The sequence below is a fragment of the Monodelphis domestica genome, chromosome 1, assembly GCF_027887165.1.
Source record: "Monodelphis domestica isolate mMonDom1 chromosome 1, mMonDom1.pri, whole genome shotgun sequence".
Lineage (NCBI taxonomy): Eukaryota > Metazoa > Chordata > Mammalia > Didelphimorphia > Didelphidae > Monodelphis > Monodelphis domestica.
Genome location: NC_077227.1, coordinates 13,668,148 through 13,681,370, shown reverse-complemented (window position 1 = coordinate 13,681,370; position 13,223 = coordinate 13,668,148). Strand labels below are relative to the sequence as shown.

General features: G+C 39.5%; 1 protein-coding gene across 7 annotated transcripts in view; it reads right to left on the bottom strand.

Moving 5' to 3' along the window:
* PRKG1 (protein kinase cGMP-dependent 1) overlaps nucleotides 1-13,223 on the bottom strand; it is a 1,271,158-nt gene that overhangs the window by 188,843 nt on the left and 1,069,092 nt on the right. The gene's annotated exons all lie outside the window — the stretch shown is intronic.

Genomic DNA, 13,223 nt, shown 5'->3' with positions numbered 1-13,223 from the left:
TCTAGGTCCTCATATACTGTGTGGCCATCTTTATATCCTACCATCTGCCCATCACTTATAGTTCTAGGCACCCCAAATCTCAAATGCCAGTATCTCTTTTTCAGGAAGATCTATCTCTTCTTCTCTTGTGGTGACACATATTGGAACACCCCTTCTAAACTATTTGTACCTGTCCCACCTTCCCTTAAATAAGCCCCATCCTCCTGAATCAGATCAATTTTTTCTCCCTTACAGAATTCTAAGTATATCCCCCTAAAAAGGAAAGTTCAAAGTCCTGGAAAATATGGTCTTTCTTATTAGTCTGACCTTTCTTCTACTTCTCTGTAAAATTCTCCTCTGAGAAAAAATCTGCTGAGACAGGATTTTATTTGTAAAAACCTCAGGGTCATACAGTCAGTAAGCGATAGAGTTAGGACTTGAACACAGATCTTTATCCATCTGGGAAGCTCTTAGATGCAATGACACTTTTAGATTGTCCCTATACCTTCAGGGTATAACTCAGACAACAAATGAGTTTATTATAAATTCAGTTAATAAAACTTTAAGCTCATTGAAAAGAAACCTTTCACAATCCTCATTCATGCTAGTGTAATTCCACATTGATTATCTCCAATTGATCCTGTGTTAACTTCTTGTTTGCATCGACTTATTGGCATGTTGTCTTCCCATTAGATCATAAGCTCTTTAAGAGCACTGACTTCTCCCTCCCCTTTGCTTTCTTTGCACTTAATATAATTCCTGACCCATGTTAGGTGCTTAATTGACTGACTAAAAAAAAGACTATTTTTTGATGGAATGGATTGGTCAATTGTGACTCAATGTTTCATTTAGTAGTGATCTTTAGAAACATCCCAGTTCTTTTCTTTGTGTATTTCCTAACACAAACTCCCATTATTTTAACACAAATATTCACCCAGGATATTATTTGGCTATCAGTCATAGAATAACTTCATCTTAGAAGACTCCAAGGTATTGATGACCCAAAGGTCATTGGGAAGAATTTTTCTAAAATCAGTTTTCAACTTTCCGAGTTTAAATTCATAATCAATAACATTAGAAGCATAGCAGCTTAGAATTAAAGGTAACTGCACAGAGGGCAAGTAGGTATCTCAGAGGATTGAGTCAGGCCTTGAAATGGGAGGTCCATCATTCAAATCTGGCCTTATGTACTTCCTAGCTGTGAGGCCCTAGGCAAGTCACTTATTCCCCATTGCCTAGTTTTTCCCACTTTTATGCCTTAGAACCAATACAGATGATTGATTCAAAGAGAAAAGGCAAGGGTGTAAAAAGAAGTAACTTCATCTATTCCTATCTGTATTAGAAATAAAATCTCACATGCTTGGCAGGAGCCCATCCAGCTGTCTTGAGGACCTCCTACGAGGAGGAATTTACTCACTCCAAGGAAAGACTTTTATCCTTTGTGCTAGTGATAACTTCTAGCAGAAACAGGTCATGATACCCAGTTTAATTTGTTGTGTTTCTATATGTGGGTTCTGTTTCATGAAGCCAAAGAGGCATGATGGTATTAAATTTTGATGTCAGATGACCTTTCTGTTATTACCTGTGTGGCCATAGTAAAAGCACTTGACCTCTCTGGTGATCATTTTTTTTTTCATTTGTAAAATGAATGAATGGTTCCATAGAGCTTCTAAGATGCCTAGCCTTTTTTTGCATCATGGACTTCTTTGACAGTCACTCTGGTGAAGCCTGTAACCCTTTCACAGTTATCATGCTTTTAAATGCAAAAAAGCTTAAGATTACAAAAGAAATCAATTCTATAAAAATACAGATCTCAAAGAATTCCAAAAGAGCAGCCAAGCTGACAGAGCCTGAGTTAAGATCTCCTGCTCTAAGACTCTTTCTTATTCTAGTTCTATGCTCTTATGATTTGACAGCCCTTTGCATGCTTGAAGATAGTTATGACATCACTCCATCTTCTCTTCTCCCAGATAAGCATCTCTGCTTCCTTCCAATAGACTTCCTAGGGTAAAACCCGTGTCCTTTCCATGTTCTGATCACCCACTTCTCAGAAGTCTTCAGCTTATCCACCTCTTACCTAAAATGTGGTCCCAAGCTATGATAGTCCAAATGATGTCAGATGGGAGCAGAGGGCAGCAGGATGCCCACTTCCCTAGCCTAGGGCCCATTCCCTTTCTTGTCTACAGAATGACAATGCTGACATACTGAACAAATCACCATGGAAATCCTTCCAACACCACACACACACACACACACACACACACACACACACACACACACACACCACTTCCTGCCATTGACTAAAATCTCTAATGCTGTAAAGGATTTTTTAGTCATTGTTGACCATTCACATTTCAGTACTTCAATCTACATATGAAGATGCAGCCTCCTTGACCAAAGAAATTGGCTCAGGATTGACTGTAGCAAATCTGTGGTTGGCACATCATGTCACCATTACAACATAGGAATAGGGTAGATGGCATTTCTTAACACTTGAACCCAATATCCTAACACAATATGATTTCTTTAACACCTGAACAAAAGCCATGAACCAAACTCCTCCATAAGAATGAGGGCCATGATTTAGCCACGCTTTACATCTCCCCTAGTGAAAGTCCAGGGTTTTTCAAACAATCAGTGCTTGGTATTTATCCAACAGATGTTCAATGAACTAGACAAACTACTATAGAGGTTTGCTAAGGCAAGATGCCAGGTCAAAATATGTCTCATAAGTTCTATCCATCCATCAATCAACAACATTTATTTAGTGCTTATTATATGCCAGGGACTGTGCTAGGTTTCTTTTTAAAAAGATAGGCTTGAAACTCATTAGATATCATGAAAATATAGTTAGGCCTCAGCCCATGAATTTATTATCTCTTTGATCATGAGCAAATCAGTATTGATTTCCCTAAATCTTAATGTCCTCATTGAGAAAGGAGCCCAGATCACCTCTAGGATTTCTCAAAACTATAGCTCCAGGGTCTTTGGATAAAAATACATTCCATTTTCTTAAAACTAATATTGATTTTTGTTGAAGTTATATGCCTGGTAATTTTGGAATACTATCTCCTTTGAAAAATGAAAATGACTTGAAGGCCAATGGAATGGGACATAATAGGTACATAAAGGGCATCAATAGACTATGGCATATTCCATGATCCAGATGAATATTCTTAATTGAAGAAAAAAGTGGTCTGGATGCCTGTTATCAGTGTATGAGAAGAGAAACAGACAAACTGAAAGCTGAACTGAGAAAAGAATATAAAAAGACTTAGAAGAGTGCTTTGAGACCAGTGGATAAACCATTACCCAAGGACCTGGGTGGGAAGAAAGGCATGGAAAAGAGAGGATGGAATCACTAGTGGAGAGAACCTAACTGGCACTCCTGGATGAGATCAGAGAATCACCAAAGTATTAGAAAATATATGATATAATAAATTCCATATTTTGAGTCAAGAGCCAATTCAAGCTTTGCATTTTCCAAGGAATGTCTTGGCCACCTTAGCCTATCCTTCTCTGGCTCAGACCTTTTTATATGGCTATGTCTGACACCTTAATTGAATTATCAGCTTCCAAGGGACAAAAACATTGCCAGTATATTCTAGGTCCAATGAAACCATTTACATGGTAGACCTTGAGAAATATTTTTTGAACGTTGGATAGGAGCAAGATGGATGGGTATACAAACATGGCGCCACATTTGTGCAGAACTATAAGAGTAGGAGAGTAGGAGATTTATAGCATGAAAGTAGAATGAAGAAGGTACAAGGAATAAACATATATATACATACACACACACACACACACACACACACACACACACACACACACACACACACACACACATATATATATATAATTCTTATAGTAGCCTGGATACATCTAGTTGTCAAAATGGCGTCCCAGATCATAGATAGAGTGGCTAACTCCCTTCTGGGAGCCTCTATGTTAAGTAATTCCTGCTCACATACACCTTTACTTGTCATAATTACCCACTGCATTATTTCCACATCCAGAATAATGGGCTTGATCTTAAGGCATTTGTCTTGCTGCTTGCCACAGAGTGCATTTCATGCTGCTTGCCTCAAGCACTAAATTGCTAGTTATGGGTTTACATTTCTTGGATTGGATTGTTTGGTTATATTCTGAAAACAAATAAGAGATTTACTTTAAAACATTGCAATGAATCTTATTTTAAGCCATTCTAAATTCTAAGAAAGAAAATAGCAGGTGAAGCATTCTGATTTCTTAGCTTGAGAACTTTTCCCCCTCACAGTTGAAGAAACTAACAAGGAAAGAAATGAATTATTTCCCATTTCCTATGGAGATGTCATATCTTTGATTTATTTTTCCCCCAAAAAAGTGCTTTTGGAAACATGGTCCAGGTGTTAAATAATCAGGAAGATAATAATGGATCCTATTTTTAAGGGAACAGCCCAAACCACCTTTTTCTGAGATAGCGGAAAGACAATACTTTGAGAGGAGTGAGAAGACCAGAGTTCCTGGGATCAGTCCTGAACTTACTACTTGAACTTCAGCAAACTTTCTTGATTTCGTGGAATCTATTCCTTTATGTAATTATAGACCTTATAGGGATGACTCTTTTCTTGCTATAAAGCACTTTTCTCATTGTCAGATAAGTCCTGGAAAGTTTAACTGATCTGTTCAAACTTAGGAGGGTAGTAGGCGATAGAGCCAGAATCTGAACTCAGCTCTTGTGACTACCAAGTCAAACCTCTACCTAATCTAGCACACTGCTTCTTTTTTCCAAGCTCACAGTTGTGATGATTCAATGAGATCATACATGTAAGGACTAAACTGTCAAGCAAAGTAGAGGAAAGAGTCTTTGAATTAAGGGGAAAATCCCAGTCCCATTACTTACTAGCTTTCTGACCTCAGACAAATTCATTAACCTGACTGGACTTGATGGCCTCAAAGGCCATTTCTTCCTCTGAAGCTCTGATACCTTGAAGTGTATAATATTTTCTCCTTGAGGAATAGAAAGTCTTGCTTTTGAACCCAATTTAAAACAATTATAAGGGATTCAAAAACCTTAGTAGAAGAGACTTTTCTTACTTCCTTCTTCCAGCCTCTTAAGATGTTCCTTGCCCAGGCCACTGACATCATTCTTTTAAGAACTGGACATGGGAGACTTTCCATTAACTTCATGATGGAGTAGTTTAGGGATAGACAAGTGGATCAGTCTCTGGAGAAGTAAGTAGGGAGCCATGTAATATTACTGCAGGAGAACTCGGATACCATTAAGTCCAACCTGCTCAATTTCCAGGGGAGGTAAATGTGACTAGATAGCCTTTTCGCTTGTTTTCACAAATTGTATTATCTTTAAACATTGGCATTTTTACAGTGAGTCTCTCTGGCTATGGCTCATCAAACGCCAGAATTTCTGAAGAATTTAGCTTATTGGTTGTCCAATAGGTCATGGAGATGTGTATGATGAACACGAGTCAGTCAGTGTATCGCCAACAAAGAATTAGGAATGAGAAGCAATATGAAAGAGAATATAAAATATTGAGAATATAAAAGAAAGGTCTGACCATAAGATGAGATGGGCATGTCATGTGATGAGAGCAAGGGATCACTGGTAGACAATTTGTGAATCCCACTGGTGTTTGTGTAATGTTATCATATCTATGGGAAGATATCAATAGGATGAAAGGGCCCATTGAGGAATACATACAAAAATCATCTATGTGAGAAGAAATAAGGGCACCTGCATAGAATGAAATACTACTATTATGTAAGAATTGATGAGTGTAAGGAATACAGAGAAGCATGGAAGACCTACATGAACTGATTCACAGTGAGGCCAACAGAGCCAGGAAACCAACATACACAGTGGCTACAACAACTTAAATGGAAAGAATGTCACACACAAAAAATAATAATAAAAAAACAATGTTGTTACATCATGAAGACAAATCTTAGGGAAGAGGGGAAGGCAAGTGAGAGGCTAGGAAAAAATGCTCAATAGTTTAAACAAAATAAACAAAAAAAGGGAATAGTTTACAGAGGACGTATGGATAAACCAATTCACCAATCATCCCTTTTTTTCATCAACCATAACTTTTACAAATCAATGGGACACAGGTTTAGAGTGATTAAAATCTGAACGTTCTGATGATTCTTGAGACATGAATATTATTCATAAATAAAGGAATAATGACTTTAAACTGAAAAGAATTTTGGATTGAGAGTCAAAGGACATAGACTTTAGTTCAGCATTACGTAGCTCTGTGAAATTGATATTCATTGCACCATTTGAGTTTGGTTTCTTCATTTGAAATGATTGATTTGGACTAAGTAATCTTCCAAGTGTCTGATATGTTGATTTAATAAAATCACGTTATTTAATAGATACACACACTCGAAAATTGTCTCCTTCATATTTCTACTTTGGCTTTAAGCATTAACTGAAAAAAAGATCTTTGGGAGGCAATTCTTTCATCATAGTAGCAGAGATTGTGTTTATTAATTTATCATTTATTAGGTATCTAAAATTACACCCATCACTGAGCCTACCTCTGCGCAAATACAAAGAGTCAACAATTCAATGAGAGAGATATATCAAAAGAGGCAACCACTGTAGGAGAAAACAGCATGAAAATTAAAGATAAAAATAGTAGCCATCATTTAAACACTTTTTTTCAGGGCAAGCTAGCAAAAAAGGGGCATGATATATAATTAATTATAAATTCAGTCTGAGGATGTAATTAATTCAATTAAAGTAACAGTTTGGGTTCTTTTTAAAAAGTCATGAAAGGAATGGCTTTTAGAATCAATAAATCATTTTTGTTACATTAAAAGAAAACATTTTTTTCCCTGACATGAAAACTTAGCATGATTTTGTAATCTTAGAATTTCCATTTCACTCTCTGGCAATCCCTCTTGATTCTAGGGCTTTCCTTCTTTTTAAAAATTATTTCCTTTTTATATGTTTGCATGCTATCTCCCCCATTAGACTGTAAGATATTTTAAGGCAGGGGCTATCTTTTGCCTCTTTTTGCATCCTCAGTGCTTAGCACAGTGCCTGGCACAAAACAGATGCTTTGTTGTGGTCATTGTTCAGCTGCTTCAGTCACACCTAACTCTTCATGACTCCATTTGGCAACTTCTTGGTAAAGATTCTGGACTGGTTTACCATTACCTTCTCCAGCTCATTTTACAGATGAGGAAACTGAGGCCAAAAGGATCAGGTGACTTGCCCAGGGTCACCCAGGTAGTAAATGTCTGAGGACAGATTTGAACTTGGGTCTCCCTGATTCCAGACCTGGTGCTCTAGCTACTGAACCACCTTACTCTCCCAGTAGGGATTTAATAAATGCTTACTGATTGAGCAACCAGATTTTAATTTGGAAGGTAGAGACTTTCCCTTTTGTCTTTGCATCTCCAGCAGTCAGCATAGTCCCTGGCAAGTAGCAGACATTTAATAAGTGCTCACTGAATTGAGATGAATGGTGATGAAGAAAAGGAAGCTAAACTTGTAGTCAGTCTTAAGATCTGGGTTCAAATCCTTGTTTTCCCACTGCTAATCTGATCCAAATTGAGGAAATCATTTATTTCTCTGGGCTTCAGTTTCCTGAGCTGTAAAATGAGGAGATTGAACTTAATGATCTTGAAGTCTTTGATAGCATTATTGGGTCTGTGAGAGGTAAGGGATTCTTAACCCCTTCTATTCCTACGCCCCCAGGACAGACTGTCTGAGGAAGCCTATGGACACAATCATGGAATAATTTTTAAATGCATGAAACAAAATGTAAAGGATCACCAAGGAAACCACTTGTATTGAACACAGCCAGCAGAATATTTGTAAGAAACGAGCGAGCCCAGACTAAGAACTTTTCCACAAACCATCCATTTCCTCATCCATCCAATCATCCCATTTTTACTCTTTGATTCTGCCCTAAAAATTAAGAATGAGGCCTTTGAACTCATTAATCTTCTCCAATGGACATTACCAGTAAGTCTGATGGGTGTGTGCAAATGGATGAGGTGTTCCAAATTGAACACTATTTTTGTCTCTATCTGCAGACCTGACCAGAAGCATAATAAGCAATCTTTAGTGCCTGGAGCAAGAGGTGAACAGCTTGAAACATGGCCCCAGGCACACAGTCTGCATTGGATGCCCTTAAATTAACTTTGTCATTCTGGAGGTAAAAAGAATAGAGTCTGGGCTTGGACCTGGGATGCCATCAGTGCAGAGAGCTCCAGAGGAGGAACTTCTTTCCATAATATAAATGAACTCTCTTTGCATCTCCGAGTCTCAAGGAGTTTCTTAGAACATTAACAAGTCTAGGGCCACATAGCAGGGATGTGTGAGAGGCTGACCTCGAACCATGAGCCGCAGCCCAGCTCTCTTTCCACATTCTATGGCCTCCCAGGAAAATAATACAATCAATAATTAAACAGTGCTTTCTGCAGGAATTATTGCTGGCATTGATTTCTTTTTTTTTTATTAGAACCCTTATCTTCCATCTTGGAGTCAATACTGTGTATTGGCTCCAAGGCAGAAGAGTGGTAAGGGCTAGGCAATGGGGGTCAAGTGACTTGCCCAGGGTCACACAGCTGGGAAGTGTCTGATTTGAACCTAGGACCTCCCGTCTCTAGGGCTAGCTCTCAATCCACTGAGCTACCCAGCTGCCCCCTGGCATTGATTTCTTGACCTCTTGAATTTCACTGGCATTGGACACAGCCTTGGTCACTCTACTGTTAAGTTAAAGCTTGAGACTAGGAAACCAGATTTTCTACAAAATAGTTGACAAACCCCCAAATTCCCTTTGTTAAAAATGATTTCCATTTTCTTTTATCCAAATTATTTATTATTGTGGCAGGTCAGTGAGCCTTGTGTAGAATTTGAGAGTAAATTAAGACAATGTCTGTAAATGCTATGATAAAAACACATTCCTTTTAGAATCCATACATTTTTAAGGGGCATCTGGGTGACTCAGTGGATGGAGATCCAGACCTAGAGATGAGAGGTCCTGGGTTCAAATCTGACCTCAAGATACTTCTTAGCTGCATAACCCTGGGCAAGACAATTGACTCCCATTGCGTAGCCCTTAACACTCTTCTACCTTAGAACCAATATAAAGTAGTCATTCTAAGATGGAAGATAGGAAGGGAAGGGTTAAAGAAAAAGAATCCACATATTTAAAAAAAATATAAATCGTTACCTTCCACCTTAGAAGCAATACTATGTATTGGTTCCAAGGCAGAAGAGTGATAAGGGTAGGTGATGGGGATTAAGTGACTTGCTTATGGCCAAAATTGAACATAAGATCTTCCATCTGTAGGACTGGCTCTCTATCCACTGAACCACCTGGCTGTCCCCTAGAGTCCATACGTGCTCTATTCATCAAAAGCCAGGAAACAGACATGATGTCCCTAGATGAATCTTTGGCTCTGATTAGAGTATGGACGAGGGACGTGTTCAGGATGGCATAATAGAATATGAATCCTCCTAGCAGAAATCAGCAGGAACTAGATGACAAAGACCCTACCATTCCTACCAAAGAGGCCCCTCCACTCACTGGCTAAGGATTACCTTTTATTTATTTTGGCCTTGACTAGAATTCCATCTTTTTGGTTCCTAAGCATTTAAGGGAATAGAAAGAAAGGCAAAAAATCATATTCTTGAGGAGCTCACCATCACCTGTGTTGGAAATAGTCCTTGGATCTAAAGCCCTTTACCCCTACCCTAGTTTTAGCTGTTGTTGAAGAGTAAAGACTGTTTCTATCAATATTTGGAATCCAATCTGCCTCGGTTTTACACAAGATGGCTATCTAGAGGCTACAATATCCATTTATCAAAAAAGATTAGGAGATGGAAATAGTCTTATTGGCACTTTATGTGAGGGAACACCCTAGGATCATGGCATTGGAAGGAGGAAAGGGAGCGAATACAGATGAATCAAACACCCTCTATATGCCAATGGAGACCAACGAGGTGGCTCAGTACATGGTGCACCAGGTCTGGAGTCAGGGATACATGAGGTCAAATCCAGCCTCAGGTACTTTCAAGTTGTGTGAGCCTGGGCAAGTTCCTTGACTCTGTTTGCCTCAGTCTCCTCATCCATAAAAAGAACTGGAGAAGGAAATGGCAAGCCACTCTGTCAAGGAAATCCCATGGACAATATAGGTGTTCTCTAATCCATGGGGACATGAAGAGTTAGATGGACTCCTGGCTGGCATACTGGGCATGGTGGCACTCCCTGGCTGCCCAGAGGGATTAGGTCACCAGCCCAAGGTCACATAAATATTGGGGGGGCAGATTCAGGATTTGAATTCAGTTCCCCTGATGTCAAATTCAACATCTTTTCCACCGTACCACTCTAGCTAGAGGCTGTAGTATATTGAGGATGATGTCCCACCTTAAAGAAGGTCTCACAAATGGGAGCTTGTGGATCAGAAAGAGATCCAGCCTTCAGCATGGGCACTCTCAACTTAAACTTGCATCCAAGGGTCCCTGGATCAATTCCAGGCCTTCCCATGTAATGAAATTCCATGCAAATTGAACACCTGTCTTGGCGGTGCAGAAAATAATACAAGCATATTAGTAGTATATGAATTTTATACTGTTGTCAAATTAAGGCAGGAAGGCGAGAGCAAACAAATAAGTATGTGTATTTAGATTCGTTTTCAAAGCTGTTTATCATGAGGACTGCATTGGCATGAATACCCCGACAAGAAATCTGAAAATTAAGATAAGGAGAAGCACTCTCATACATATGAATGGAGTTTATGTGACTATCCCCAAACGGCGAGGGTTTGCATCTATCCATCAACCGCACTGACAAGTGATCTCCAAAGGAATTGTTTAGACAATCTCTAATATGCATGTTCTGGGCAATAGAGCAAAAACATATGAAATGAAAGAGAATTGAGAAAGATATTAAAAATGCCAACTCCTCTTGGCCGCCCGGCTCGAGAACGAGAAGCAGAGCCTCCAACTGGTTTGGGGTAAATTCCTAGTTAGGACGAGAGTAGTTATCAATTAAGACATCAAAGGGAAACCAAATGAACCAACGATGGTCCCAGGATATTAGCAACAATTTATCAACAACATCTCTCTATACCACGTGGACCAATTATCCCTGGGAAATGCCCTCATTTTTAAAATATAATTTCCTTAAAGTAAATTGAGTACTTGAGATGCAGCTTGGTGCTGTGGAGATGTCAGGCAAGATCTAGGTTCAAATCCTGCCCATAATATTAAATAGCTATGTCACTTTGGGTAAGTCACACACATGCCCCTAAGCCTCAGTCTCATCCATAAAATGGGAATGATACTATTTATAGCTCCTACCTTAAGGGAAATTGTGAAACTTGTCTGAGGCCGTTTTTAAACCTTAAAGTGCTTTATAAATGATGGTATTTGTTATTAGTAGGGTGAGAGGGATTAGGATCACTTCCTAAATAAACCTGAATACCCTGTGCAGAGCCCCATCTCTGAAAGAATAAACACTCACAGAAGGGAGGGAATCAATGAGCTCCCTCAAGCTTTGTTGCTATATGAAGTTAGTAAATATGTCTAGACTGATTGCTATATGGAGGACAGAATCCAAATATGGCCCAACACACTTGCTTCAGGTCTTCCTGTAGAGTTGTCTTGTTGGCCTTCCTTCTTCCCATAGTCTGACACTTTACCAGATGTGGATACTGTCACCAACATGGCAACCCACCTGCTTCTTCCCACTCAGACCGGGTCAGTCTCATCCATCATGTCTTCCTTTGGATCCATTACTCAGGATTCACCTGATACACCAGCGGTTCTCTCATTGCTCTCCCAACATGCCAATGGAAGACAGAGACTAACAGTCACTCCTTATTTTGCCACAGACAGAGGCAAAAATCTCCTTTCCTATTCATTCATTTCTCTGATGGGACTCACTTTTCTTGGACAATTCTTGGTTGGTAAAAGCATTATAGCACATGTCTCCCCACTGGGACCTCTCCATTGCCCTCAGAGTGAGCCTCCACTCTAGTTCTTTGGAGACTACAGATTTCTGTGACATGCAACCATACTACATCTTCTGAATGGCCATACCTTTCTATGTTGGGAAGGATAAGGGAAGCTAAGGCTTGGTGGAGAATTTGTGCCCAGGAGATAAAGAAAAGGTCATCACAGCAAAGTACATAAGTGGAGGGCAGCTGCATAGCTCACTGGATTGAGAACCAGGCCAAGAGATGGGAGGTCCTGGGTTCAAATATGACTTCAGATCCTTCCTAGCCATGTGACCCTGGACAAGTCACTTCACCCCCATTGCCTAGCCCTTACTGCTTTTCTGCCTTAGAACCAATACATACATGGTATTGATTCTAAGGCAGAAGGTAAGGGCTTAAAAAAAGATAGGTAAGCCCCTCCAAATTTTAGCCTTTAACTTCTCTTTCTAGTTTTCCTTCTCATCACTCTCTTCTTTGCTCTCTACTGCTGCCAAACTGACTAAGAGCTGATCTCCTAACTCGCTGCCTCATCTTGAACCTCTACACATTCCTCCAAACTGTTCCTGAAATTCACTCCTTCCACATCTGGGTCTTTCTCAAATGCCATCAAACCTGAAGCCTCGGATCCAGTGTCATTTCCTCCCTGACTCCCCCAGTTATTAAGTACTTGCTTGTCACTCCCCACAGTAGACTACAAGCCCCTTCAGGGCAGGAACTGTTTTATTAAGTGCACCTGGCAAAGAGCCTAGCACAGAATGAGCCCTCCCTTAATAAATGTTTAATGTATGGAAATGACAATAATGAGGATAAAATCATCACTGGTATGTAATGAAAAGCGTGTCTGGGCAATGGAAGGTTGTGCCTTTCTTCACCATAAATCATCAGAGATCAGCATTCATACGTCAAATGTATGAAACACATACTTTAGCGGATAATTAATTACCTTCAGAACACGTTGACACCTAACCTTGTTAAGACATCAAAAATCTTGACTAGAAGAGAACAAAGCCCTGTTATTGGAGAATCAATTAGTTTACAGAACATGTTAATAAACTGAGTTTGGTCTAATTAAATACCATGAAGAAAGTCTCAGATGAGAGAGTGGCTAATGGAAACAGATGCCAGGCTGATTAGCTTCTCTAGAATCAGGCAGTCAGGTTTAGACAATTTATTTTTGTCTGAATTTGTTGTAAGACCTGGGACTGGGTCATTATATGTTTGGAGCAAACCGATAGGACTGGAGGAGCCCTTAAAGATCATGTAGGTCAGTCCTAGATGGA